The sequence below is a fragment of the Chrysochloris asiatica genome, unplaced genomic scaffold (genome assembly GCF_000296735.1).
Source record: "Chrysochloris asiatica unplaced genomic scaffold, ChrAsi1.0 scaffold00018, whole genome shotgun sequence".
NCBI classification, from domain to species: Eukaryota; Metazoa; Chordata; class Mammalia; order Afrosoricida; family Chrysochloridae; genus Chrysochloris; species Chrysochloris asiatica.
Window position 1 is genome coordinate 31,169,551 of NW_006408536.1, and position 25,301 is coordinate 31,194,851.

The window sequence follows — 25,301 nt, forward strand, 5'->3', positions numbered from 1 at the left end:
TCCACCCTGTCATGTGGTATCTTTATGAGTCAGAACTGATTCAATGGTGAAGTGGAACAGATACAAGCTGGAGGTCGTTAGTGGCTCCCATGGGGTTAAGGGAAGGAAGAAAGGAGGCTATTTTGCTTTGCTGGCACGCTTTATATCAGTGATGGTGGGATGATTCAGAACAGAATAGCAGAGTGATTGCTGGTTTCAAACAGCTCACCTTTCTGTTGACAGCCAAGCGCTAGGCCAGGGCACCATCAGCGTTCCTTCAAGCTATGCCTCAGGCATCGTGAATCCAAAAACGAGGGATGCTTAGCACTCACAGTGTGGGAACCATGAAACCTTCTTGGTCCCAATCGTCTGAAGAGTGCATCATAGTGTCAAATATGGCGCGGGCAGTATTTCTATGTGCCAGAAGAGAAGACCGTGATTGGCTCTTGGATAAATAGCATGAATCCATGCTGGTATTATTATGCCGTGCACATGCGCAAATGGATTTGGGGCATGTTGCTACAAATCATATTAAAAGGACAGTCCAGCTGCTACCTAGTCACCCTCTGTCTCCTTAGTGAATAAATGTAGGTTCTTACATTGTGGCTCCATGCAACGTAGCTACAAAAAAATGCATCTTAGATCAACACAAAAAAATTTCCTCATTGCGCATGAATGAAAACTTTCAATAAGTTTTTATTGACTGAGTCATATTCATTCTGTAGTTCACAGTAACTCATGAAATTCCACCATTCCAGGAAAATTTTTCTAGGGAAAAAATCAAAAGCCATTCTCTTTGTGTGAATGCCTTTAACCCAGTGCCAAGGACTCGACTTTGACCCGTAAGGGTCCTGTAGGACACAGTAGATTGCCCCTTAGGGTTTCTAAGACTTTATGGGAGCGGGCAGCCTCTTCTCTTGACCGCAGAGTGGCTGGTGGGTTTGAACCGCCAACTTTGTGGTTAGCAGCAGCCTTAAGACACAACCATGGCTCCTTGTAATGCCTGCATGTTGTTGTTGTTAGGTGACATTAAGTGCATCCCAATTCACAGCGACCTCATGTATAACAGAACAAAACACTGCCCGATTCTGACCCAACCTCACAACAGCTGCTAGGCTTGAGCCCATTGATGGTGCCACTGGGCCAGTACATCTCCGGGAATCTTCCTCTTTTTCGCTGACCCTCCACTTGAATAAGTCTGATGTCCTTCTTCATGGACTGGTCCTTAGGGTTCTTCAATATGATATAGATTTCTTGAAATAACACAAGGCAATATATTCAATGCCAGCTTAAACAGAAATGCTGGCTATCTTTGTAAAAAAAAAATTTTTTTTTTTCTTTTGTCACTTTGTGCCTTTATCACCCCTTAATTTTAGGTAGCCAATGTCTAAGTTGCCCATTGCTATCTACCCTGAGAGGATAGCATTGATACTGGATGTAAAGACTCCTTCCCTCTCTGTTGGTATTTAGAGTTACTACCTCCATGAGTATAGGTCAAGTTTTTGAGATTGTAGCAATTTACCCCCGTTTCCTTTATCAAAAAGTATTTGTTTGTTCATCTTCCTCTAGTCACGTTCTGATTATCAAGTCATCAAGGCTAGGTCAAATGGGTACTTTCTGCAAGTTTGGGTGTTCTTGTGTGTCTACCCTCACTTCATATCAGCTGGACGCTTCACTCTCAGTTCTAGCCCTCTGTGGCTATGTCCTTGTCCATGGGCTCAGGTGTCCTCAGGTCTCACCACACTTTGGACCAACCAGCCCTTCCTCTTCTCTCTCTCTCATATCCAAGTCAACGGAGTCTATGGAATGTGGTTGAACTCAGCCCATTTCTTCATTGCTGCCTTTACCTCTCTTCCACTCACCATTAGACCAATGTGGTCATCAACAAGCTTGCCTGCTCACGTGTTCCCTTTGAGTTTCAGTCTTGTTGTTGTTGTTATTAAGTACCATGGAGTCAGTTCCGATTCATAGTGACCCTGCACAGGGTTTCCGAGGCTGAAATCCTTACGGGAGCAGAAAGCCTCATCTTTCTCTCATGGAACAGCTAGTAGTTTTGAACTGCTGATCTAGTGGTTCACAGCCCAATTCATAACCACTACGCTATCAGAGCTCCTTCGGTCTTTGTTGTTGTTGTTGTTATGTGCTGTGGAATCGGTTCCGACTCGTAGCGACCCTGCACAGGGTTTCAGAGGCTGTAAATCTTTATGGGAGCAGAAAGCCTCCTTTTTCTCCCACGGAGCAGCTGGTAGTTTCGATCTGTTTACCCTGAGGTTAGCAGCCCTATTCGTAACCACTACACTATCAGCGCTCCTTCAGTCTTAGGGGGTGTTCATTTTTAAATGACTTAATTTACGTATTGTTGGAGATCTCAAAGAGTGCAGGGAGACTTGAGTGTCGTCCTAAAAATGGGAGTGTGCTCCTTAAAATAAGTCTTTAAGAAAATTGTGAAGTCATGATACAGAAGCACTTGAGGAGTCAAAATAAATCAGTAACAATTAATGCCAAAACCCATTGTCAATTAAAAAAAAAAAAGCTTTTATTTTCCAACCCAATGTTGTGTGATATCTGAATGTTCGTTGGTAAGTTCCAGCATTTAATTTAAATTGAAAAAGTCTAGGCTTATGCTTTTTGTTTGTTTGTTTTTTAATCTCTTTATTCTGAAAACTTTGTCCCATTTCCTTTGGGCCAGTCCCTGGAGAAGTGGAGGGTCAGCAAAAAAAGGAGAAGACCCTCAGCATGATGGATTGGCACAGTGGCGGCACAAAGGGGCTCAGGCATAACAACAATTGTGAGGATGGGGCAGGACCGCACAGTGTTTCGTTCTGTCGTACATACTGTTACCGTGATCAGAACCAATTCAACAGAAAGTAACGCAAACACACAATGCAGGGAGTCGCTCAGGGTTTCCAAGGCTGTAAATCTTTACGGCAGCAGAAAGTCTCATCTTTCTCCCGTGGAACAGCTGGTAGTTTCCAACTGCTTACCGTGAGGTTAGTAGCCCGATTGACTCTCAGCAGTAGGACGTTTGAATTCAACTAGAGGCACCTGGGTAGAAAGGTCTGGTAATCTTCTTCTAAAAAATCTGCTACCAAAAACCCTATAGAGCACATACGCTGACCCACGTGGGGCTGATGGGACTACTAATCAACTGTTTATGCTGAAAAGAGCCGGTGATGTTGAGGTTGATGAACTGTCCATGTTAAGCTGAGTCCATGTTTACTGGACAAGACTATATTGAAGGGCTTCGGAACGTGGCATCCAGAAGACGGTGGGGACATGACATTTTGGGAAGACACTGGGAGATTTTGGTTTCTAGCCACCAAATGGCTGTGTTACTATACATAAGCTACTGTATGTCTCTAAACTGTTTCTTTTCACTCATTACATGTTTGCCTGATTTCCTGTCTTCAAATTGAGAAACTCTATTGATAATAAACACATTGTTGTTGTTAAGTGCTGTGGAGTCTTTGCAAAACAAAGAAAGGGCTTTAAATTTTTAAAACAGGCCTGGCTTACTGGTCAGAAAGAGGCAGAGAACCTGAGAGAATGTCCCTTACCCACCTTTCAGGGCTGGAAAAGAAGTCACCATCGTGGATCCAATTTTCATCAGTCAGTACTTAGGTATATAAGGCCAAAAACACCAGTGAGATCTGCTCATCACGGGATTGTCCGTCAATCATTCAAAACCCAAAAGACATTTCCCTAAGGACAAAGATGAGAAAGGATGGGAAGGAGGCTGCAATGGAAATAGGAAAACAGGGAGGAAGTAGGTTAATGGTTCTTGTATCATTAAGATGAAACAAAAGGTATGATTTAGTCCATGGAAAACTGATGATCTTGTCGGTAAACCTACACCTAATTCCCAATAAAAAGCTTAAGAAAAAGGTCTGCATCCTTATGCAGTATAGGATAAGTACTGGACTGCTAACCACAAGATTGGCAGTCCAAGCTTACCAGCTGCTCCTTGGAAACCCTACACAGGGCGACTATGAATCTGAAGTGACGAGATGACACTTAATAACAGCACGTATGAGGGTGGCTTCAAGCAGTTAGTGAAGAAATGAAATAAAAGATAATGGGATTACAACCTTTTCCATATATATATATAGTAGTGTAGTCTCAAGGTCAACAGTTTGAAACTATCAGCTGTTCTGAAGGAGAAAGATGAGGCTTTCTGCTCCCGTAAAGATTTACAACTCAGAAACTCTGTACAAGGTCGCTATGAGTCAGAACTGACTTCATGGTACTTAACAACAACAACAACTATATATATACATATGTTGTTAAGTGCTGTCAAGTCAGTCCCAACCCTTAGCGATCCTGTATAGGGTTTTCAACAAACAACTGGTGAGCTTCAACCGCCGACCTTGCGGATCAAACCGAGTTTGCAGTCCAGTGAATTAACCCATAGCGCCACACCAGGACTCCATATATGTTGTTACGTGCCATCAAGTCAATTCCAACTTTTAGCAACCCTGTATAAGGATTTCCAAGGAGCAGCTAGTGAGTTTGAACCTCTGACCTTGCAGTTCAAACCAACTTTGTGATAGGGTGTTTATCCTACAGCACCACACCAGGAATACATATGCATACACACACCAGGAATACATATGCACACACACATGCACATACATACATATGCATATACATATATACATTTGTTGTTGTTAAGTGCCGTTGAGTCAGTTCTGACCAATAGCGTCCCTTTATAGAGTTTCCAGTGAGCGACTGATGAGCTTGAACTACTGACCTTGCAATTCAAACTAACATTACAGTCCAGCACATTAGCCCACAGCGCCACACCAGGACTCCACATCAATTCCAACTCATAGCAACCCTGTATAGTGTTTCCAAGCAACAGTTGATGACTTTGAACTGACGACCTTATGGTTCAAATTGAGCTTGCAGTCTCGTGCTTTATCACACAGTGCATCTATAGATATATGTTGTTGTTAGATGCTACCGAGTCAGTACTGACTCATAGCGACCCTATGTATAACATAACAAAACTCTGCCCAGTCCTGGGCCAACCGCACAATCGTTGCTACGGCTGAGACCATCACTGCCACCACTGTGCCAATCCATCTTTTGGGAGGTCTTCCTCTTGTTTTTCCAGCCCTCCACTTTACCAAACATGATATCCTTCTCCAGTGACTGGTCCCTCCTGACAACATGTCCGAAGTGTGAGAGATGAACTCTGGCCATCCTGGCTTCCAAAATGCACTCTGGCTGTACTTCTTCCAACACAGATCTGTTTGTTCTTTTGGCAGTCCATGGTACTTTTAATATTCTCTATCAGCATAATTCCAGATGCATCAATTCTTTCATGGTCTTCATCATTCACTGTCCAACTTTCACATGCATATGAGGTTATTGAAAATACCATGTCTTGAGTCAGGCATACCTTAGTCCTCAAACTGACATCTTTGCTCTTGAACACTTTAAAGAGGCCTAGTGCAGCAGATTTGCCTGATGCAATATATGGTTTGATTTTTTCACTGTTCCTTCCATGAGAGTAAATGGTTGATCAGAACAAAATGAAATCTTTGACAGCTTCAACCTTTTCTCCAATTATATGGATGCTGTTTATTGGTCCAGTTGTGAGGATTTTTATTTTCTTTACAATGAGGTGCAACCCATACCAAAGGCTGTGGTCTTTGGTCTTCACCAGTAAGTATTTTAAGTCTTCAAATCCTATTTGCTTTCAGCAAGCAAGGTTGTATCACCTGCATATCACAGGTTGTTGATGAGTCTTCCTCAGATCTTGATGCCATGTTTTCCTTCATGCAATCATGTATACAAACACACACATATATAGTTGTATGCTATTAAGTTGGTTCTGAATTATGTCAACCTTATATAGGGGTTTCAAGAAGTGACTGGTGCATTTGAGCCATCAACCTTGTGGTCAGCAGCCCAATGCTTATCCTATAGTGCCATACCAAGGGAGGTATACATATATGTTGTTGTTAGGTGCTGTTGAATTGTTTCAGACTCATGTACTACAGAACAAAGCACTATACAACACAATGAAACACCATCCAGTCCTATGCTATTTATATATAGAGAGAGCAATAGATTGATAGGTCAATAGATCAATGGATCCATCGATTCATGGATGAATGGATTGATGATAGATGAGTAATGGATTCATAGCTTGATAAATGATGATTGGTTGATAATTGAATGATAGATCAATACATCAATAGTTGGTCGAAAGACTAATAGATTCATGAAAGATCAAGAGCCAGATAGATCAATGAGAGACAGATGATAAAACAAGAGATTGAGAAATTGATAGATTGATTACAGATCAATAGATTCTTAGATTAATAGGTACATAGATAAGTAGATTGATAATAGATTGGTAGATCTATGAGAAATAGTTGAGGGATCTATTGGTCGATAGATTGATAGATTGGTATGAGATCGATAGAGCTAGGAGGGATCAATTGATCGAAAGATCAAATGGTCAGTAGATAGATGGATGGATAGGAAAATGATATATCAATAGACCAATTGATCAACAGAGTGAATGACAGATTTATGAATTGATGATAACATTGACAAATAGATGATAGATCGTTGATCAATCAATAGAGCAATGATATATCAGTAGATTGATGATAAATTGATGGATCAATGATAAATCAATAGATGCATAGTTTAATAGGTTGATAGTTCCATAGATTGGTGAGAGAGTGAAATATTGGTGTTATATCTATAGGCCAATAGCTCTATCAGAGATAAATACTAGCTCATTGATTGATTGAAAGATCAGTGGATCAATGATGGACTAGTGGATCAGTGTTGGATGGATGGATTGCTGATGTATTGCTGAATCAATCAGTGATGGATTGATGAAATGATGGTTCAGTGGACCAATGATAGATTGAAGAATCAATAGATTGATGTATCAATGGAGCTGTAATACACAGATGCCAGATCGACAGATCAATAGATTGATAATGCAGTACCGATAATGATGATTTATAATCTAATGAGCTAGATTATAATAGGTGGATAGATCTATAGATCGATGATCTGTACATCTATAGATCAATGATCAACTGATAGATCAATGATTAACCAAGATGATCGACTAATAGATCAATGGAAGACCAAAAGATTGATGATATATCAGTGGATAGATCAGTGACCCACCAATAGATCAATGATCTGTAGATAAATAGATCAATGACCCAACAGATCAGTGATTCATTGATCATTTGATGGACTATTGATATATCAGTCCTCCATCAATAGATCGGTGGTCCACACCAATCAGTGATCCATCTATCAATAGATCAATAATGCACTGATTGATTGATAACCCATTGATAGATAGGTCAGTGGTCTATTAATTGATGATCTACCAATAGATCAAAGATCCACCAATAGATCAATTAAACATTGATCAATAAATTGGTGATTCATCAATAGATTGGTGATTGATCGATAGATCCATTGACCTATAAATGATTCATTGATTGATCAATGAACCAATGGATCAATTATCAATGATCATCAATTGATCAATTATCAATTATCAATGGTGATTAATAGATTGATGATCCACCAGTAAATTGATGATCCATTGATAGGTTGATTGGTAGTCCATAGAAAGATCTGTGCTCCATCGATAGATCAATTGGTGATACACTGATCAATCCGTGATCCATTGATAGATCAATTGGTGATCCATCTATAGATCTATGCTCCACTGATCAATCTATCAGTGATACATTGATAGATCAGTGATCCTTTGAAAGATTGGTGATTGATCTATCAATGGGTAATCCACCAATAAATCAATTGGTGATCCATCAATAGATTTGTGATGCAATTATAGATCAATGATACATCTATCAGTGGATGATCCATCAATAGATCAATGATTCATGGATAGATTGATTATCCATCAATAGATCAATTATTGATCAATTTATAGGTGTCTTATGATCGATTGGTGATCCAATGATAGATTGGATCCATCAACATATCAATAGGTGACTATTGATACATCAATGATCCACCGACTGATCAATTAACCATTGATTGACCAAGTGGTAATCCATTGGTGTATTGGTGACCCATCAATCTATAGATTGGTGATCTACCAGTTGATCCATGATCCATCAATTGATCAATTATCAATTGATCCACTGACCTATATACCAGTGATTCATAAATAGATTTATGGGTGAACAATAGATGGATTAATGTTGATCAATGATACATTGATAGATCAATTGCTGAGCCATTGATAGACTGATGATCCACCGATAGATCAATGAACCACTGATCAATCAGTTAACTATCAATCGTTTGGCTGTCCTTCAATAGACCGGTAACCCATCAATTATCACTTGATCGATCAATCAATTGATGATCCACTGATTCAAGTATTGATGGCCCAATGATCTATAATTCAATGATTGATCCATCGATCAGTGAACCACTGATCAGTCAGTTAACTATGAATCGTTTGGTTGTCCTTCGATAGATCAGTAACCCATCAATTATTTGATATCCATCAATTCAGGCATTGATGGCCCACTGATCTATAATTCAATGATTGATCCATCGATTGATCAATTATCAATAACTGATTAATCTATTTTAAATGGTGATCAACCAGTAGATCAATGATCCATTGAGAGATTAATCAGCAATCCATCAGTAGTTTGGCAATCCAATGATAGATCGGTGACCATATATTGATTGATAAATCAGTAATACAATGATTGATCAATAGGTAGGTCTTTGATTCATTGATAGATGATGATCTGCCTATCGATTAGTGATCCATCAGTAGATCAGTGATCTATCAATTGATCAATGATCCAGAAATTAACCAATTATCAACAATGATCAATTATCGATAATGATCAATAGATTGGTGATCCATCAATAGATGGACCAATTATCCATTAAATGATCAATTATCATGACAATCAATAGCTCAATGCTCCGTTGATAGATAGACTGGTGATCCATTGATCAACAGATTGGCAATCCATCGGTCAGTGATCAATCAATTGATCGTTCAATGATCCACCAATAAATAAATCAGTGGATCCATGATCAACAGAGCTACCAATTGGTGATTGGTTTATCAATTGATTGATCACTGACCGATGGATTGCCAATCTGTTGATCAATCAGTGATCCATCAACAGATCAATGATCCACTAATCATTGTTGATCAATAATTCTGTTATTATTTGATAGATTGCTGACTCATTGATCAACAGTTCGATGATTCACTGATCAATGATCAATCAATCTATCTGCGATCCATTGATAGATCATTGTTTCATCAATTTTCAATAGATCAATAACCCATCAATCAATCAATTATCAATGATGGGTCGATCTATCAGTGATCGTCAATTATCAATGATAATCACCAATCATCAATAATCGTCAATTGATCAATTATCAATGATGATCAATAGATCAATGATCCATTGATGGATCTATTGGTAATCCATTGATAGATCTTTGATAGATGGTACAGATAGATCCATGGTCCATCAATTGATCACTAATATATCTGTAGATCAATGATCCACTGATGTATCGATGATTCATTGATTGATTGATGATCCATCAATTGATCAATTATCAATGATTGATTCAACAATGATCAATTACCAAGGATCGATGGCCCACTGATAGATAAATTGGTAATCCACCAAAGATTGGTGAGTCGACAGATCGGTTATCTATCAACTGAATGACCTGTGATCTATTAATTTATTGATTCAAGATCCATTAATAGATCAGTGATCCACTGATTGATTGGCAATCCATTGATCCAGTGATCTATTGTTCGATTGGTTGATTCGATAATTTGATTGACCAATGATCCATTGATAAATGATCCACAGACCAATATGTCAGTGATCCATTGATTGATCAATTATCAATTATCCATGATGATAAATAGATCGATGATCCACGAATAGATCAGTGATCCACAGATATGTGGCAATCCATCTATCAATCTATTGGTGATTCATTGTAGATCGTCCTTATCCTTTGATAGATCGATGACAATTGATAGATACTTTGATGGTCCACAGATCGATCAATGATTTATCGATTAATTGATTACCAATGATCCACCGATCAATCTATCATTGGATCTATCGATTCAGAGATTGATGATCCACCAACTGATCGATGATCCACCAATTGATTGATGATCCATTAATTTATTATCAATGATAACCGATTGATCAATGATCAATAGAATGATGATCCACCAATAGATTGATGACCCATTAATTTATCAATTATCAATGATAACCAATTGACCAACGATCCACCAATAGATCAGTGATTCATTGATAGATCGATCCGTAATCCATTGACAGACTTCCTTTGATAAATCAATAGCTGATCAATTGATTTATCAATAGGTGATCTATTGATGGATCTATTGGTGATCAATCTATCAACGATCCATCTATTGATCAATTATTGCTTGATCTAATAATCAATTGATTGGTTATTTGTCAATATATTGATCAATGATTCATAAATAGAGGGATAAGCCACTGGCCAATTAATGAATCATCGAAAGATCGATGATTCATCAATTGATCAATTATCAATGACTGATTGATCAATTATCAATGATTGTCATTTTATAAATTATAAATTATCAATGATCCGCTGATCACTTGATTATCGATCAATCTGTCTATTGGTGATCCATCAATAGATCAATGATCCATCTATGCAGAGATTGATGATCCACCAATTGATCAATTATCCATTAAATGATCAATTATCAATGACAATCAATAAATCAATGCTCCATTGATAGATATATTGGTGATCCATCAATCAATGGATTGGCAATCCATTGGTTAGTGATAAGTCAATCGATCATTCAGTGTCCATCAATATATCATGATCCATTGACTAATAGATCAGTAATCCATGAATAAATCAATCGGTGGATCCACAATCAATAGATCTACCAACTGATGGTCTGTTTATCAATCGATTTATGATTCATCAATAGATATATCCACAACCCATCAATAGATCAATCAGTGATCCATCGATAGAACAATGATCCACCAATCATTGTCAATTCATAGTTCTTTTATCCTTTGATAGACTGGTGACTCATTGGTTGCCAATTTGGTGATCCACCAATCAATTATTGATCAATCTATCAGTGATCCATTGATAGATCAGTGTTTCATCAATTTTCAAGCAATGATCCACTAATAGATCGATACTTCATCAATTGATCAATTATTAATGATGGGTTGATCTATTAATGATCATCAATTATCAATGATAATTACAAATTATCAATTGATCAATTAACAATGATTATCAATAGATCAATGATCCTTGATAGATCTATTGGTAATCCATTGATAGATCTTTGATCGATGGTACAGATAGCTCTATGGTCCATCAGTAGATCATTAATCCATTTGTAGATTGATGATCCACTAATCTATCGATGATTCATTGATTGATTGATGATCCACCAATAGATCAGTGATCCACAGATATATGGAGATCCATCTATCAACCGATTGGTGATTCATCATCGATCATTCTTATTATTTGATCAGTGAGAGTTGATCAATAATTCAATAGTCCACTGATTGATCAATTATTTATCGCTGGATCAATGATCAATGATCCAGTGATCAATCAATTACTGACAAATCTATCGGTGACCTATCAAACCAGAGATTGATGATCCACCAATCGATTGGTGATCCACCAATTGATTGATGATCCATTAATTTATCAATTATCAATGATAACAGATTGATCAATGATCCACCAATAGATCAGTGATTCGTTGATAGATCGATCAGTAATCTATTGACAGACTATCCTTTCATAAATCAATGACTGATCCATTGATTTATCAATAGGTGATCTACTGATAGATCTATTGGTGATCCATCTATCTATCAGTGATCCATTTATTGATGAATTATCGCTTGATCTAATAATCAACTGATCGGTTATTTGTCAATATATTGATCAGCGATCCATCAATAGAGGGATAATCCACTGGCCAATAGATGATTCATCTATAGATCGATGATCCATCAATAGATCAATTATCAATGATCAATTGATCATTATCAATGATTGTCATTTGATAAATTATCAATTATCAATTGTCCACTGATCCATTGATTTATCAATAGGTGATCTATTGATGGATCTATTGGTGATCAATCTATCGATCAATGATCCATCTATTGATCAATTATTGCTTGATCTAATAATCAATTGATCAGTTATTTGTCAATATATTGATCAGTGATCCATCAATACAGTGATAATCCACTGATCAATTGATGATGATTCATCAATAGATTAATTATCCATCAATTGGTCAATTATCAATGATTGTCATTTGATAAATTATAAATTATCAATGATCCACTGATCAATTAATTATTGACAAATCTATTTGTGATCCATCAATAGATAAATGATCCATCAATCAATCAATTATCCATTAAATGATCAATTATCAATGATGATCAATAGATCAATGCTCCATTGATAGATAGATTAGTGATCCATCAATCAATGGACTGGCAATCCATCGGTCAGTGATCAGTCAATCTATCGTTCAGTGTCCACCAATATATCATGATCCATTGACTGATAGAACAGTAATCCATTGGTGAATCAATCAGCGGATCAATGATCGATAGATCTACCAATTGATGATCTGTTTATCAATTGAGTTATGATCCATCAATAGATCAATCCACGTTCCATCAATAGATCAATCAGTGATCCATCAATAGATCAATTATCCACCAATCATTGTCGATTGATAGTTCTTTTATTCTTTGATAGATTGGTGACTCATTGATTGACAGATCGATGATCTACCAATCATTTACTGATCAATCTATCATTGATCCATTGATTTTCAACCAATGATCCACTAATAGATCAATAATCCATCAATCGATCAATTATCAATGATGGGTTGATCTATCGATGATCATCAATTATCAATGATAATTACCAATTGTTAATTGATCAATTATCAATGATGATCAATAGATCAATGATCCAATTGTTAATTGATCAATTATCAATGATGATCAATAGATCAATGATCCATTGATAATCATTGGCAATCCATCAATAGATCTTTGATCGATGGTACAGATAGAACGATGGTCCATCAGTAGATCACTAATCCATCTGTAGATTGATGATCCACTGATCTATTGATGATTCATTGATTGATCGATGATCCATCAATCGATCAATTATCAATGATCAATTGAACAATGATCAATTACCAAGGATTGATGTTCCATTGATAGATAAATTGGTAATCCATCAAAGATTGGTGATTCGATAGATCAGTGATCTATCAACCAAACAACCTGTGATCCATTAATTAATTGATTCAAGATCCATGATCCACTGATTGATCAGCAATCCATTAAAACATCAGTGATCTATTGTTAGATTGGATGATTCGATGATCTGATTAACCAATGATCCTTTAATCTGTTAAATGACCAATATGTTGCCAATCCACTGATTGATCAATTATCAAGTATCCATGATGATTCATAGATCAATGATCCACCAATAAATTGATTATCCACCAATAGATCAGTGATCCACAGATATATGGTGAGCCATCTATCAATTGATTGGTGATTCATTGTAGATCGTTCTTATTTTTTGATCAGTGACAATTGATTGATAATTTGATAGTCCACTGATCGATCAATAATTTATCGATTGATCAATTTTCAACGATCCACTGATCAATCGATTACCAATCAATCTATCGGTAATCTACCGGTCCAGAGATTGATGATCCACCAATCGATCGATGATCCACCAATTGATTGATGATCCATTAATTTATCAATTATCAATGATAAGAGCTTGATCAATGATCCACCAATAGATCAGTGATTCATTAATAGATCAATCAGTAGCCCATTGAAAGATTGATGATACACGATAGATCAGTGATCCACAGATAGATTGGTGGTCCATTAATTGATAGATTGATGTTCCACCTATAGATTGATAATCCACCAATAGATTGGTGAACCATCAATAGATTGGTGATGTATCACTAGGTCAATGATCCATCAATCTATTAAAGATCCATCAATTGATACATTGATTATTCATTGATAAACCAATGGCTTATCCATTGATTTATCAATACATGATATATTGGTGGAGCTATTGGTGATCGATCTATCAATCAATAATCAATCTATTGATCAATTATCACTTGGTCTAATAATCAATTGATCGGTTATTTGTCAATATATTGATCAGTGATCCATCAATAGAGGATAATCCACTGGCCAATTGAGGATTCATCAATAGATTGATGATCCATCGATTGATCAATGATCAATTATTGTCATTTGATAAATTATAAATTATCAATGATCCACTGATCAATTGATTATCTATCAATCTATCTATTGGTGATCCATCAATAGATCAATGATGTATTGCAGGGATTGATGTAACGATGCAGAGATTGATGATCCACCAATCAATCAATTTTCCATTAAATGATCAATTATCAATATTGATCAATAGATCAATGTTCCATTGATAGATAGATTGGTGAGCCATCGATAAACAGATTGGCAATCCATCGGTCAGTGATCAGTCAATATATCAGGATCCATTGACTGATGGATCAGTAATCCATCAATCAGAGGACTCATGATTAATAGATCTACCAATTGATGATCTGTTTATAAATCGATTTATGATCCATCAACAGATCAACCAGTGATCCATCAATAGATCAATGATCCACCAATGATTGTTGATCAATAGTTCTTTTATTCTTTGATAGATTGGTGACTCATTGATAGACAATTCAATGATCCATCAATCAATTATTGTTTGATAGATGAGTGTTTCATCGATTTTCAATCAATGATCCACTAATAGACTGATAATCCATCAATTGATCAATTATCAATGATGGGTTAATCTATCAATGATCATCAATTATCAGTGATAATTACCAATTATCAATTTTCAATTATCAATGATGATCAATAGATCAAGGATCCATTGATAATCTATTGGTAATCCATCAATAGATCTTTGATTGATGGTACAGGTGGATCAACGGCCCATCAATAGATAATTAATCCATCTGTAGATTGATGATCCACTGACCTATTGATGATTCATTTATTGATCAATTGATCAATTATCAGTGATCAATTGAACAATGTTCAGTTACCAAGGATAGATGGCCCATTGATAGATAAACCAGTAATCCACCAAAAGATTGGTGATTCAATAGATCAGTGATCTATCAACCAAACGACCTGTGATCCATTAATTGATTCGAGATCCATTGATAGGTCAGTGATCCACGGATTGATCGGCAATCCATTAAAACATCAGTGATCTATTGTTAGATCAGATGATTTGATGATATGATTGACCAATGATCCATTGGTCTGTTATATAACCAATATGTCAGAAATCCACTGATTGATCAATTATCAAGTATCCATGATAATTCATAGATCAATGAATCATCAATAAATTGATGATCCACCAATAGATCAGTGATCCACAGATATATGGAGAGCCATCTATCAATCGATTGGTGATTCATCGTTGATCATTCTTATTATTTGATCAGTGAGAATTGATCAATAATTTGATAGTCCACTGATGGATTAATGATTTACTGATGGATCAATGATCAATGATCCACTGACCAATCAATTACTGATCAATCAATGGTGATCAATCAAACCAGAGATTGATGATCCACCAATTGATCGATGATCCACCAATTGATTGATGATCCATTAATTTATCAATTATCAATAATAACAGCTTGATCAATGACCCACCAATAGATCAGTGATTCATTGATAGATTGATCAGTAATCCATTGACAGATCGATGATACATGATAGATCAGTGAACCACAGATAGATTGGTGCCCCATTAATCGATAGATTGATGTTCCACCTATAGATTGATAATCCACCAACAGATTGACTGGTGAGCCATGGATAGATTGGTGATGTACCACTAGATCAATGATCCATCGATCTATTAAAGATCCATCAATTGATATATTGATTATCCCTTGATAAATCAATGGATGATCTATTGGTGATTTATCAATAGGTGATCTATTGATGGATCTATTGGTGATCAATCTATTGATCAATCATCCATCTATTGATCAATTATCACTTGATCTAATAATCAATTGATTAGTTATTTGTCAATATATTGATCAATGATCCATCGATAGAGGGATAATCCACTGGTCAATTGATGATTCACCGATAGATCAGTGATCCATTGATTGATCAATTATCCATCAAATGATAGATCTATGATCTATTGATAGATCAGATACTCCATCAATTAATAGAAGATTCATCTATGGATTGTTGATCCAGCGATCAATGGATGATCTACTGAACTATCAATAATCCATCAGTTGATTGATAGGTGATCCATTGATTATCTATTGAGTGATAAATTGATGATCCACCAATAGACCAATGCTCAACTGATAGGTCAAAGGTTCATCGATTGATTCACCAATAGATCAATTGTTGACTGATAGACTGATCAGTGATCCATCAATAGATCTATTGATGATTTATAAATAGATCAGTAGTCCGTCAATAGATTGGTGATCCGTTGAGCGACCAGTGATCCATTTATCGATGATCCATGGTAAAAACATAGATAACATATTTGCCATTCATCATCTCCCACATGTAGAGTACAGTGATATCATCCCATCCACCAGGGTCGTGACTTAAATGCCTTAGCATCCTCCTTATTCTTACTACCATCGACTCTCTTTGGTTTTAATGAATTATGTCTTTGGAAGATAACGGTAACTCCACCTTCACCTCCTCTTTGTTGCATTTGCTCTACATTTCATTTCTTTCTCCTGTTCATCCTGGTGGGGTGCTATAGGATCAGCACTGGACTGCGCACCACAAGGTGGGCAGTTCAAACCCACCAGGTGCTCCTTGGAAACTCTATACAGTGTCGCTATGTGTCAGAATCAACTCGACAGCACACAACAGCTGCAGCAATTGACTATATTCTAGGACCCCTGGTTGCACAATGGTTTAGATTTCAGATATTTGCCCAAAGGATGGTTGAACTCACTTAATAGCTCTACAAGAGAAAACCTGAAGTTATGTAGCCTTAAACATGACATCTCAGAAAATCCTGTGGAGCATTTTTATTCTGTAATGCAGGGGTCATGATGAGTCCAAAATCAGCTCAATGTCACCTAACCACTACAACAATGTACTACAACGTTTGTTAAGTGCCGTCGAGTCGGTTCTGTCCCGTGGTGACCCTGTATAGGGTTTCTAAGGAGTGACTGATGAGTTTGAACCGCAGTGCTTTAACCCATAGCGTGTGCCACACTGGTAGTACTAGTAAATCTGCAATAGCATCAGGTAATGATATAGGGTCATCCTGAAAACAAATAAAGACAATGGAGTTTCTCTCAAAGGTTTAGGGCAGAAACTGTTAGGCCCCCTTGTGGCCTAATCCAGTAGGAGACCCCAAAAAGATCATCATCGATGCAATAGCAAGAGGTTTATTTCCAACACGCTGGGGTCCACATTCACAGACTCCTAAAACAGGAGACAAAGGAGACCCCGACTCACTTTACACACAAGTTTTTATAGGGTTTCAGGGGGCAGATTTGTGCAACAGCATATGTATGGTTTCTGATTGGTTACTTATTCATAATCTACATTTCTACTGGTTTTGGCATGAAGCAAGCATTCTATTCTATAAGTTAATTGGCTTTGGCATGGGATAGAACAATTAATTGTAAGTATGTGGTCAGGATGTTTTCCTAAGACAGGTGTTTGCAGCTGTTGTATTATCACTGCCTGGGTCAGTCTGACCATTATAAATTTATCAAGGATTCTGTTTGATATTGAAGTTTTGAAGTCTGGCCTTGTCCTTGGTGAGAACTAGGGAACTAAGACCTAGTTTATTTGGAAGATTTCTTGAAGCCTGACTATAAAGTTTGGTCAAGTAGCTAGGCAAAATCAGTTGGGGCCTTACAAAATGATCTTCCTAAGGCAGAACAGGTCAACTGGCACAGCTCCTGAGGGAAACGTACAAATGCAGGCAGATGTTCTGACCCCTCATTCCCCTTTGGGAGTCTGGCAGTGGACCGCCAGCAGGAGAGGAGAGAAACCAGCCCTCTCCATTCCTGATGGTATCCCAGGGCATTCAGGGTGGTGTTCCACAGTCCAGAACAAAACCACAGAGCACAGCCCCTTGTTCCTTCCGCAAGTGGAGCAGACTTAGATCTAGGGAAGGGTCACCAGCACTTTACTTACCTCCTGTGATGGCAGGTTTGGCAGACACTTGGCTGGGTGTTCTACCATAAGGTATGGTAACACCATGCAGTGTAATTGTCTTCCATACAATAATGTAGTATCATGTAACCACAAGGTCGGAAGTTCAAATCCCCAGTCACTCTTGGGAGCCCTATAGAGTGGGAGTGACTCTACGGCATGCAATGACAACAATAGATGCACTGTGCTGTGATGTAATTACGTTCCATAATGTAATCGCTCACCACAACGTGATCTGATTTGATCAGCCAATCAGTGGCAAGAGGAGTTTCCTTATGGATGTGGCTTGCCTATAGTATGCAAATGGATGTTCCCTCTGGATCCTGCACCTTGACCTCTGCCTGACCTTGATTCTTGGGACAGAAGCCTATACAGTCCTCTTGTCTGCCTCCTGGTGTACATAATTTGGATATGCGAACCCCACAACCCTGTGTAGCAGCACAAGACTCCAGCTAGCCTTCTGACCCACAGATCTGGGACTTGATATATGTTGGGCTCCTAGTGTGGCACTGTAGGATTGGCTCTGGACTGAGAACCAGAAGGTCAGCAGTTCAAACCCACGGACTACTCCTCAGAAATCCTATACAGGGTTACCATGAGTCAGAGAAGACTCAAAGGCACTTAACAACAACATTATATATACAGAGCAAGATTATGTAATATAATATAATCTTGTTGATATATATATAGATAGATAGATAGATAAATAGATAGATAGATATAGATATAGATATTAAGTTGTTGTAAAGTGCTGTCAAGTCGATTCCGACCCATAGTGACCCTGTATAGGGGTTCCAAGGAGCTACTGGTACGCTTGAACCACTGACCTTGTAGTTCAAATGACTGCAGTCTGACGCATTAGCCCACAGCGCCACACCAGGAGTCCTAATAATCACAGAACAAGTAGGTATTTCTGCTTGTACTATTAATTCAGTGGCACAGAGTGCACTCTGAATTGTACAATGATTCTCACTCTCTGTTTCTGACTTGTTCCTACCCCATGAATGTACAGTCACTGCCTCCTACGCTTCTTGTCTAATCTTTCTAGTTGCTTTTGTCCTTGTGGTTCCATATGCACATTCATTCAAAGAGCTCAGTGTCCAAAGCAGACACTCTTTCCTAGTTCAGCTAAACCACTGTGTGGCTTATAGACGAATCCTGGGGATGTTTTTGGTTTAGGATTTGAGGATTATCTCAAACTAATGGTTTGGGGGGTTCATCAGCCTCAATGACTCCAGAAAGTCTGGATTCTAGGAGAATTTGAAATTCTGTCTTGCATTTATGAATTTTAATCAAAATGTTCCTCAAAGCTAACAAGCAGGTACTCACTGGTTCTCCTGATCTCATGTCCAATGAGGCAATTGGCCACACACTCCAATTCTTCCACCTGTTCCTGTATTTGATAAAAATGCTCAGCAGTTGTTGGATAGTTTCTATGATTAATGATCTCCCAGTTAAGATGCTATCCACTTCACTGTCCCATTCCACAACCACACCTTTGCCCTTGGTAATCCATAGGCACTTTATGGGACAGAACGATGACCACTTCCCATTCCTCATCACACTTCACATTTATTCATCTCAGTAGGAACTCATGGATTCTTATTTCATCCAATGCGTCTCCTCTCCCCAAAACAAAGAGGTCTACGTTGGACCTCAATCTTCTTTTCTGGTGGGGAGCCATGTTGCATGTGAAACCAGCAAGCATGAGTCCTTATTCATGGTTGGATCTGCAGCAATTTTCTTGTAAAATTTAAGATAAAGGGGATTGGATTCTTTCTTCTTCTATTTTTTTGAAAATTTCACTTAATTTTGGTGGATTTTAAGGAAAGAGAGAAAAGTACAAATGCCTTGGCTTGGCCACCTTTGGCAAGAAATCTCAATGAAGGCTTCTTGAGTAGATACATAAACAAATTAATTTTGACTAAACCTAGGAGCTCATTAAAAATAGTACATTTGTAAGTGTAGATTCCTGGAAGAGACCCCCATTCTTTGCAGCTCATTCCTGTGCATTTATTGGAATTAATTACAGGGTCAAGTGCAACAAGAGATAATGGGTCGCCGTCTTGCTGGTACCGTTTCCAAAGAATCTTTTCTTGACATCAGCATCATTCCGTCATCGTCCAATGCAAAAAAAGCAGAAAGCAGCTGTTAAATCATCACCGGGAACCATAACTCATTACCCGTCAGGTAAGACGTCGACTACACAAGGGGCAATGACTCATGGGTATTGGGTTTAAAATGCCTTTTATTTGAAGAGGGTCCTTTGTTGTTTGAAGGCAAATATTTCCTTTTGCACATATTGAAGGAATTGTATTTAGCAGACCAACTTTATCTGTGGTACTTTCTAGAGTCTCAGAGTCTACTCAGCTGATGCTGGTGTGTGCATAAAATTTTACACGATTTCATAGACTTCTGCACAATGCCTGAATATTTTACCATGGGCAGATAATGTTTTAAAAATGGAACGAAGTACTCTTTTAAAGCATCTAGGAAAAGAATAAGCAATGGGACAATAAAAATTTAATTAAACAATTCCCATGACATCTGTACCTTGTAACATTTGGAGTGCATATAGCTAGTTTAAAAAAAAACAAAGAATAAAAATGTAAAGAAAAAACAGCATAAAAGAAGGAAACACATTACAGTCTAACTCCCTTGTTAAATATTACCATACTTTACACTCATTAAATACCTTATTAATTCTTATTCTGTTATTTCTCCTATTGTATGAGTGAACCTAGTTAGAATTTTTTTTAAGGTTCCTTTTTTTTTTTTTTATGACAAATAACTTCCACAGCCTCCTAAGAATGATTTAAAACAGATGGAAAATATATACAGGTGGCCTCTGAGCTACGATGTATCTGAGTTACGATCAGCCCCGCTGAATGACCATCTGGGGGTTTGTTTTATCGTACATCTTATCCTTCATAATCTGTACGACATACAGTGTTGCAAAAATCTTAATGACTGTTCCTTGAATCAATGTATCAATAAATTAATCTCGAAGAAACCTAAGAGAAAATGTTGCAGTGCGCAATCCACTGACGTGTTCATTCTCAGATATTCACTCCCAGATATTCAAAGTTCATATTCATAAAGATGCTGATGACAAAAAGGCAGTAATAATGAAAACTTAAAACTTTTTAAAAGTGGTATTCAATGTATGTCAGAACTGAGTTGGGGCGGAGTCATGGGAATGGATACTCATCGGATGTTGGAATATCTGTATAATATAGTGTTTGTCTACCCAACATTTCCCACCTGTATGGAGTCCTGGTGTGGCGCTGTTGGATAACCACTTAACCATAAGTTCAGTATGACCAGCAAGGTCGGTGGTTGAAACTCATCTGCTATTCCTTGGAAAGTCTATAAAGGGTTGCTAAGAGTTGGAACCGACTTGACAGCATTTAACAGCAATACATTAGTCATGTTGTGCAAACATCGCCATCTTTGCCAAATGTTCCATCCCCAGAAACTGAACCTCAGTGCTCCCCAAACAATGATTTTCCCTTTTCCCTCCCTCACAAAAATGCTTTGAGGTAAGTGGGACAGGTCAGACACCTTTTCATTTTCAAGTGAAAAGCTGGGCTTTGTACTACATCATTATAGTTAATGCCAGAAACCAGAGCCAGCTTCATGTTTCACCCTACTTCTCTGTCTGTGTATGCTTACACACACTCTTAGGAATCAGCACATGCCTTCTGTCTCCTTCTCCTGTAGCATCTAGAAACTGGGGTGAAAAAGTGCTTAGATCCTTTAAAATGTGTTGTTTTTCTTAGAAGTGATGTAAGGCACTTAGTGATTCCAATTGGACTTTGAAACAAAACCTCCCAACCATCAATGAGGTTTGAATATGCCTTCTGTAAACATTCAGCTTGTGTAGGTCCTACCTTACTCAAGGATGTTGTTACTTAATGATACATGGTGCCAGAGCTATGTGGAGTTGTGATTGTTGGTTACACACTGAGATCATATGCATCTCAGTGGAAACAGAGTGACCAGCAACATCAGATACCGCCGTTACTCATACACAGCTTTGGGGACTTAGGACAGGTAGAAAGCAAAAGTGTTTAGACATACATTGGGGATGACTGGAAGTATCTAGGAAAGTCCCTCAGATCGTAGGAAAGATTTCATAGGAGAGATGAGGTATGATTTGGAAAGTGTGGAATGAGGATTTTTATTGAGCAGGACTCAGGAAGACAACACCATGGGACAAGTCAAAAGGACCCTGGTGTGCACTGTTGTGATGACAGGTACAGACAATGGCTAAAGTGCAGGATGAGTGGAGGGCTGGATCCGTGGTACAAGTGTCTCCTCCCATGCACGAGACCAGCTTCGATTCCCAACAAATGCACTTTACGGCCACCCATCACCCATCTGCCCACAGAGGCCTGTGTTACTGTGATGCCGAAAGTAGATGAAGAAGAACATCCTGGTGATCTACGTCTGACAAATCATCCCACGAAAACACCCTCTGGATGTTCCAGTCTGTGAATGATCACAGGGATGGTACAGGAAAGCAGGTGTTTTGTCCTGTGAGAAATTCTCAAGATGGTCCAGCTTCAGAAATAAGGAGCACACGAGATTGCTAGACCAGACGTGGGTTAATCATTTGTTCACACCCAGGGATATATAAGAAGCATGAATTGTGGGAAGGAAGGAAAGAAGTCTGTTGTAGGAATGGTGTTGTTGGTGTCAGGTGCCATCGAGTTGGAACCGACTCATAGCGACCCCATGCACAGCAGGATGAAACAATGTCCGATCCTGGGCCAACCTCATTACCGCTGCCACACTTGAGTCCATCAATGATGCCACCTGGCCGATCCATCTCGTTGGGGGTCTTCCTCTTTTTCGCCAACCCTCCACCTTACTGAGCATGACATCCTTCTCCAGCAACTGTTCCCTCCGGACAACATGTCCAAAGTATGAGAGACAAAGCCTATCCATCCTGGCCTCCAAGGAGCACTCTGGTTGCACTTCTTCCAAAACAGATCTATTGGTTCTTTTGGCAGCCCATGGCACTTTTAGTATTCTCCTCCATCACCACAATTCAAAGGCATCAATTCTTCTATGATCTTCCTTATTCACTGTCCAGTTTTCACATCCATATGAGGTTATTGAAAATACCATGGCTGGGTCAGGTGCACCTTAGGAACTTTAAATAAGACTACAGTCATTAACTCCCTCCCAAGAATGAAACTCAAAGGGAATACACGAGTAGGCGTGTAAGCTTGCTGGCGACCATGTTGGTCTACTGGTGAGAGGAAGTGGGGAGAAAGAAGCGATGAAGACGTGGGCTGAGTCCGACCAAGTTACATAGACCCCCATCAACCTGGAGTATGGTGAGAGCTGGTTGGCCGGAAGTAAGATGAGACCTGGGGACAGAGCCATAGAGGGGTTAGAGCTGAGAGTGAAGAGTCCAGTTGATATGAAGTGAGGGGATATGAACAAGGGCACCCAAACTTTCAGATAGTGCCCATTGGACCTAGCTTCAATGGTTGGGTGTTCAGAACCCTACTAGAGGAAACAAAGGAGAAGGAAAAAAAAACTTAAAAAAAAAAAAAAGAAAAAACAAGTTTAAATCACTACAATTTGATGAACTTGATCTATACTTATGGATGTAGTAGCTCAAAATATCAAGCAACAGTGAAGGAATCTTCACAACAAGGACCATTCCCATCCCCTCTGTACACAAGGTTGGGCAACTTAGACATTGGCTACCTAAAATGGGGGGTGGGGGGCTGTAAAGGCACGAAGTGACTGTCTTACAAGTATTCAAGAGGGAGTTTAGACTCAGATTGTGCGGGGCAAGGTAGAATCCCCACTGGGTGGTCTTCATCCTGTCTAGACGGGTCTGCTGAAAGGAGATGGGGACAAGACTCTCATGATTCAATAGTGAGTAATTGTTATCATGACTAATTACAATAGTCGTAACTGTAAAGGTACACATTTGGTAGCAAAAAGGAGTGAGTGGCTGATCTTACAGTCCCAGATCAAAGGCCCCTGGGGCCATTAAGGGAGAAGAGTGAGAGCACAGTGTGGGACCCTATCCAGAGAAGCGGCGATGCCAGAGACAGGCAGAGACAATGACATGGAGAGACAGAGCAGCTGAGGACTCTTGACTCAGGGAGGGAGAGGGGATGTGTGTTGGCAGCTGAGGGGCAGGCTTGCAGAGTGTGTCCTTTGGTTGTTTGAGTGATTGTATATTCCTGAGTGTTTTGGTGTACATCCAAAAAAAACAAAAAAACAAAAAAACACTAGAAGGAATAGAAGCAATACTGTTGAATGATGAAACATGCAGGGAATTATAGTCATTGCAATGAAACAAAATAAGGTAGGATGAATGTAAAACTGATGTTCCCCCATGTAAACTATCACTCAATTCACAATAATGGGGTGGGGGGCAATACAGTCATTAAGAACGTGGGTGCGTCATTTTGGCTTCTGTGGTGGGAGGGATAATAGGACAGGCTGGTAAATGGGGAACTGGAACTGGGGAGGGGCTTTTTCAAGATAGGGGAAGAGAACTGTTTCTAGGATGGCCATGTGGCGCATCTGCCCGTGTCTATGGGGTTAGGCACCCGATTGTGCAAAATCGAATAAAGAAAACTTCACCCCTGCTAAAATGAATACGGATTGGATCACTCGCGTGTTTGTCAGTAAGGGACAACATTTCTCACCATTCTGTTGTGCATGAGGCCACTATGATTTCAGACACAGACTCTGAAAAGTGCAGCCAGACTGCTCCTTGGAGGCCAGGATGACCACCAAACCTTGTCTCTCATACTTCGGACATATTGTCAGGAGGGACCAGTTGCTGGAAAAGAATACCATGTTTGGTAAGGTGGAGGGTCAGAGAAAAAGAGGAAGACCCCAATGAGATGGATTGGCCAA